This window comes from Petaurus breviceps, unplaced genomic scaffold (assembly GCF_028583685.1).
Source record: "Petaurus breviceps papuanus isolate PSGF00001 unplaced genomic scaffold, PetGlider_PUasm1.0 90881, whole genome shotgun sequence".
NCBI lineage: Eukaryota > Metazoa > Chordata > Mammalia > Diprotodontia > Petauridae > Petaurus > Petaurus breviceps.
Window position 1 is genome coordinate 12,092,998 of NW_027187369.1, and position 6,913 is coordinate 12,099,910.

Here is a 6,913-nt window from a genome sequence, read left to right on the forward strand (position 1 = left end):
TGTTCCATATTGTCTCTGGATGTTCTTGCTGGCTGTCCCCCATCCCTGAAATCCTTTCCCTCCTCATCTCCATCTCCTTGGCTTCCTTCTATCACAACTAAAATTCCATCAACCTTTCCCAACTCCTCTGAATTCAAATACCTTCCATCTCTTAATTATTTTTTATTTATCATCTAAATAATTTACTTTGTATATATTTGTCTGCCTGTTGTCTCCCCCTTAGATTGTGAGTTCCTTGGGGGCAGGGGCTGTCTTTTACCTCCTTTTGTATCCTCGGGCATTCAGCACTGGGTCTGGGAAATAACAGATACTTACTAAATACTTATTGGCTGATTGGACTTGGAGTAAAAAACAAAAAAACTGAGTTTTAAGATTTTCATTTTAATTCCACATCTAACAGTGTGAGCCTGGGCAAATCATTTAAACTCTCTGCACAGTTTCCTGATCTATAAAACAGACAAAATGCTTTGCAAACTTTTAAAGCGCTATTGAAATGTCCAATTATAATTTTTGTTCTCTCCCTGTCCCTCTCATCCAAGTCTTGTCTTCCTATGATGTACAAAAGTATTGCTCCTTTTGCAAGGAAAGTTGGCTTATGGGGGGCTGGGGCAGGCCTCAGGGGCTTAAGTGTGTCTGATAAATGAGGTTACTTTTTCATTCACGTTTATTCAAAGGTAAAAATTGTAAAGATTTGTTAAAAAAAACTTTTAGGGATTTGCTGGAGCCAGTTTAAACCAGTTTTTCAGAACTTGTTGTTAAATTTTCAGTGTAAGCATTTTTGCCTTGGAAATCAACTGGCTACAAACAAAGGGGCGGTTTATTGTTTTGTTGATGACTTAAGAAAGTGTTACTAAATTGTAGCAGCAAGCACCCCAAGTGGCCCCAGGGTTTGCTGCCAACACGGGTTCTTGGATCTGTTTTGATAAAGGAAAACAACTAAAAATAGGTAAACAAGCTTAGTTTAATCAATCAAACATATATGTTTACCTCGTTCAGGGGAAAAAGGTCAGCCCCCTGAACTTCAAAGTATACAGGCAGAATTATCAAGACAGAAACAGATCAAGTAGACAGCTTTCCAAACTGTCCAACCATTACATCCATACCAAATCAACATCTGGGTTTCAACATATGGGTTTTTCAAAGGGGGGGGGCGCGCTATGGACAACTGCTTCCCAGAATCCAGATCAAATCACAGAACACTTCTCAAAGAGCCCCAAAAACAAAGCTACACATCAGGGCTCATATAGCCTTCTCCTGGCTCAGAGAATGTAACAACCTTATTGACTCACTGGCTAATCAAGAAGTATCTACTGAAAAACAAGCCTCCCACCCCGGGCTCCAGGTGCACTTTAGTCTAGGGGCAGGGAAGATCTTACAAAGTTACATTCTCATTACATAAATGCAGATTAAATTTAAAAGTGTGGAGCATACATTTCCCACCCCACCCCCAAAAGCCAGTTGTTAAACATTTACCTGTATACCACTAAGATTACAACATAATCAAATGAGATTTGAATGGCAAACAGCTCCACCCTCTGAAAGATACTGGTAGGAGTGGAACACCTGATTTAGGAGAGGGGAATGTAGATCCAAATTCAGCACTTGCTAATAATAATAAGCATTTATATAGGGCTTAGGAGGTACCAGGTATTGTGCTAAGCGCTTTACAATTATTATGTCATTTCATCCTCACAATGACCTTGGGAGGTTGGTGTTATTATGATCCCTACTTACAGATCAGGAAACTGAGGCAAATAGAGGTGAACTAAGGTCTTCAGGACTCTGGGCCTGGTGCTATGTCACCTTGCTGCCTCTACCCATAGGCTATCAGCTCATTCTTCTGAACTACTATGTCTTCCTTCATAAAAGGAGGGAATTGTATGAGAAGACCTCCGAGGTCACCTCTAGCTCTAAATCAGTTGACTGTATCATCACATCTCACTGTAGCCTCTTCTTGGTTCACCCCGCCCTGGAGCTCAGCTTTCCTGAACCTGTCCCTTAGCTTCACTGAGGCCTCTGATCCCTTCACCCCTCTGGACATTCCCAAATCATTTCCTCAGCTGGGACTTCACATTCCTTCCTCTCCAACCTCTCTACAAACATCTGGTATATTTGGTCTCCTTCTACTGGATCCTTTTTCCTTTCTGTTTTTTTATGACTGTTCTCTGGGTTCTGCTCCCATCTGTCTGACTGCTTCTCAGTCTTTTCTGCTGTATCTTAATCCATTATCCCCCCACTAACTGTAAATATCCCCCAGGTCAGTCCTAGGCCTTCTTCTCTCATCCCTTTATACTCTTTTCTTTGGTGAATTCATCATCACTCATGGACTCAATCATCATGTCTGCAGATGATTCCCAGATCTGCATATTCAACCCTAATCTCTCCCTTGAGCTCCCAGAAGTTTCACCAACTGCTACTGAACATTTCCAACTGGATGTCCTTTGGGTGTGTCAAACTCAACAAGTTCAAAACATCACTCACTAGCTTCTCTTCTGAACCTACCTTCCCCCTTCACAACTTCCCTAGTACTATTGAGGGCACTGCCTACCTCTGCTGCATTGGACTCTCCTGGATACTCTCCTCTCTGGGTGTTCATGACACTCGCTACTCTCTCCTGGTTCACCTCCTACCCATCTGACTGCTTCTCACATATCACACCCCCGATTGGTGGCATTCCCCCAAAGTTCAGTCCTAGGCCCTTTTCTCCTCTCCCTCTATCCTTTCTCTCTTGGTTACCTCATCAGTTCCCAGGGATTTAACTATGATGACTCACAGAGATATGTCTCTAGTTCTAGTCTCTCCCTGGAGAGAGTCCCACGTCACCAATTAACTATTGGACATTTTCAACTGGCCGTCTGGGGGACATCTCCAACTCACATGTCCAAAACACAACTCATTATCTTTCCCCCTAAACACTCCCCTCTTCCAAGCTTCCCTTTCTGTGGAAGGTATCACCACCCTCTTATTCTCCCAAGTACATAACCTTGGCATTATGCTGGACTTCTCATTCTCTGTAACTCCACATTTGCAATGAGTTGTTACACATTATCATTTCTTCCTTCCCAACAGACAATGCTCCTATGTAACTTGGAAGTCTCTCCATGCACATGGCTTCCACCTTACTTTAGGCCCTCTTCACCTGCCTCCTAGGCATCCAATACCCACAGAGGGCCTCATGGGCCAGTAGATTCAAATGCCATTGGGAAACATTAAACAAAATAAACACCAATACAATAAAACACAGAGAACATTATATTTTAGGACTGTCCACATTCAGCTGCAGGGATCTTTCCAGACAGGTGCCCCACTTCTATTTGAACTTGACCCCGTTAGCCCAGACTATTGCAATAGGCTCCTGAATGCTCTCCCTGCCCCAAGTCTCTCCCTGCTACTGTCTATCCCTCATAAAGCTAAGAAAGGAATGTGCCTTGAGCAGAAATCTGACCACATCACTCTCCTAGTCAGTCAATTCCAGTAGCTTCCTATTGCCTCTGGGATCTCTGTCTATACAACCTGGTCCTGAACTATCTACCAAGACTCATTGGACAGTACTTTTTCCCTGCATTGGGGTCAGCAATCATTTATCAAGCACCTACTATGTGCCAGGTTCTGGGAATACAAATACAAACAAGCATAAATAACTACGTGTTGACTTACACTCTGGGATCCAGCCAAACTGGCCTTCTCCTTGTTCCTCACCCATGACACTCCCTCTCCGGTCTCCACACCTTTGCGTTGGCCATTCCCAAGGAATGCCCTCCTTCCTCACCTCCACACCAGATCCTCTTTCTTCCTTTAAGACACAGTTCAATGACTGAAGCTTCTCCTGATCCCCTCAAATGCTAGAGCCCTCCCCCCCAAACTACCTTGTATTTTCCTACTTTATATGTGTGCATATTAGCTTTATATTTATGTTATGTATATTTTTATATGTATATTCTTGGAACTCCAGTTCCAAGTACATTTAGGTGGCGCTGCAGTGAATAGAGTACTGGGCCTAGAGTTAAGAAGACTCATCTCCCTAAATTCAAATCCAGCCTCAGACATTGACTAGCTGTGTGACCCTGGACAAGTCACTTCACCCTGTTTGCCTCAGTTTCCTTATCTGCAAAATGAGCTGGAGAAGGAAATGACAAACCACTCCAGCATCTTTGCCAAGAAAATCTGAAATGGGATCACAAAGAGTCGGACACAACTGAAAAACCACTGAACAACACTTGGTACTCCTTCCATTTTCTTCTATGAAAAATGAGGTTAAGTGACCCACTAAGTAAGAGTCATACAGAGAGGAAGTGGCAGAGCCAGGATTTCACTCCTGAGTTGTGTAGCCCTAAAACCAGCCTCTTCAAGGTTTCAACAGCTAACAAGCCATGTGTTATTCTCACTTGTATCTGCCATTGCATATCAAACAGTGCTGGGGAAAACATATTGACATGTGCATATCAAAAGTCTTCCAAATTACAGCTGGCCCCAGCCTGTCCTACATTGCTCAAATCAATTTTCCTGATGGTTAGTGGCCCCCTTTTAACTGTCATCAACTTAATTTGCAGTTGTATGAGGGCTAGGAATAAATCACCTGCAGAGCCATTCACTGTCTCCCAAAGGAGATACTCCTCCCACCTAGAGGGCTCCAGAACTTTGGATTGAATTGCATGACTATTCATCAAGGAAACTAATTTGCAAAAGATTTACCAAAACAGACCAGAAATCACATTCTCCCCCCACCCCCAACTCTCCCAGATAAGCTGGGGGAACTAGGACTATTCCATCCCTCTAAGCAGTGGTTAAATATAAATCCTGGTATGTCCCAAGGCCAACCCTTATCCTCTGAATAGGAATCCCTACTGTGACATTCCCAGCCAGGGAGCTTTGAGAGCCTCCACTCTGGAGATCTCCATTTTTTTTTCAGAACTCGATAATTCCTAAGACAGTTAGTGGCTAGGCAGGAATTTCTCCTTGGAAGCCCACATTTGCCTCCTAGAATCTTAGTCTTAGAGGTTTTAGAGTTTGAAAACATCTTAAAGAATATCTATTGCCAACCCCCTCATTTTACAAGGTAGGTCACTGAGGCCCACTGGGATGAGGTGATTTTTCCAAAATCACACAGGTAGTAATAGATAGCAAAGATAGGATTCAAATGCAGGACCTCTGACTCCAAAAAGCCAGTGGTTTTTTTTCCATTGAACCCTAGAGGTCAAAATCATCTCTGCACATCAGGATTAGAAGATTTAGAGCTGGAAGGGACCTTAGAGAATATGTGATCTCCACTTCCCTCCTTTTATAGATGGGGAAACTGAGGCACAGAGAAGGCAGTTGATCTCCCCAAAGTCACATAGGTCACCTTGGTCCTTGGACACACTATACCACACTACTTGTGAATGATGCTAGGTGAAGAAGACATGACAGCTGTTTTCAAGTATTTGAAAAGGCCACTCGTGTACAACCTATATCAAATTGCTTACAGCCTCAGGGAGGGGAGTGAGGGAGAGAATTTGGAACTCAGAATTTAAAAGAATGTTAAAAATTGTTGTGACATATAATTGAGAAAAAAGATAATAAAAAATAAAGTATTTGAAAACAAATCAAAGTTATTCTGCTGGGCAGTGGAAGAGTTTTGGCTTTGAAATCAGAGGACCTGAATTTGAATCTCAACCCTGCTGTTTATAATCATGTGACCTTGGGCAAGTAACTCAATTGCTCTGGGCCTCAGTTTCCCCCTCTATAAAAAAGAAGAGACTGGATTAGCTGATCTCCCTAAAGTCCCTGTAAACTCAAAAGCTATGATTTTAGTCTCTATCCATTCTTCCCTTACAATGTTTATATCCTAAATTGTTCCAAAGCACTTCTACTGTAGTAAAAGGCACAGAATTTTAAATTCCTGAAATCAAAGTAAAATCCAATTTAACAAACATTTATTAAACACATTCTATAGGCAGGGCCCCTTGCTTGACCTGAGTTCAAATCTGGCCTCAGACACTTAATACTTATTAGCCGTGTGACCTTGGGCAAGTCACTTAACCCTAATTGCCTTGCCTTCCCCCCCCTCCAAAAAGCAAAAAAAAGTATTAGTAGGTCCATTTTACAAATGAGGAAACTGAGGCCCTCTGTCCCACTTCCCTTTATTTAATTTTTACCCAGGCTTTCAACCCCAGAGCTTAAATGCCATCTTCTTCATGAAGCCTTCTTGATTCTTCTCAACTGATGAGGGCCCTGCTCCCTAAGACCTTCCATAACACTTAGTGAGACTTCTCCCACAGACAATAGTCTGTTTTAGGATCAAAGATTTAGAGTTGGAAGGGATCTAGTCCAACCCCTTCATTTTACATATGTGGAAACTGAGGCCAAGAAGAGGGGATGTGGCTGACTCAAGGTCACACAGTAAGTGGCAAAGCCAGGATCTGAAGCCACATAGACTGTACCTTTAAATCTTAACAGGTTGCACCTAAAACCATCTCCCTTTGCAAACAAGAGTGGACATTTATTAAACATATAGAATGAAAGCATTCTGAATTAGTCATCTTGGGAAAATTTTAGCTCAGAGAGAAGCATGTAAATCATTGTTCTTATTTTGATAAATTTGGTCAATCAGACGACTGTTTAGCATCTGGAACTTAACTTTAACAGCTTCTGATGGAAAGTCTCACAAACAAAACACAGTCAGGCAGAGAAGACAGGTATCTGGAGGGAGATGAACATGGTTTAGGCTTGGGAGAGGAAGAAGATGAGAGACTGTACATGGGGACAAATTAGGAGTCCAAAAGGCCAGCCAGAGTCATCCACATGCTTTCTGGCCTGGTATGTTGGAGTTCTTAGCTAGGAGGAAAAGCCCCATTGTGGGGAGAGAAGGAAGGGGGGGGGGAAAGGAAAAGAAAAAGGGGGGGAAGGGGAAGAGAGGGAGGGAGACAGATAGAGG

At 42.7% G+C, this 6,913-nt stretch overlaps 2 protein-coding genes across 2 annotated transcripts in view; one reads left to right on the top strand and one right to left on the bottom strand.

Moving 5' to 3' along the window:
* The window catches only part of MAP7D3 (MAP7 domain containing 3), a 198,879-nt gene that overhangs the window by 118,232 nt on the left and 73,734 nt on the right, over positions 1 to 6,913 (bottom strand). The window lies entirely within an intron of this gene.
* Positions 6,738 to 6,913, top strand: part of VGLL1 (vestigial like family member 1) — a 286,608-nt gene continuing 286,432 nt past the window's right edge. Inside the window, exon 1 of the mRNA XM_069074150.1 lies at positions 6,738 to 6,741. The gene's annotated coding sequence lies outside the window, so the exon portion shown is untranslated. The remainder of the gene's footprint in view (positions 6,742 to 6,913) is intronic.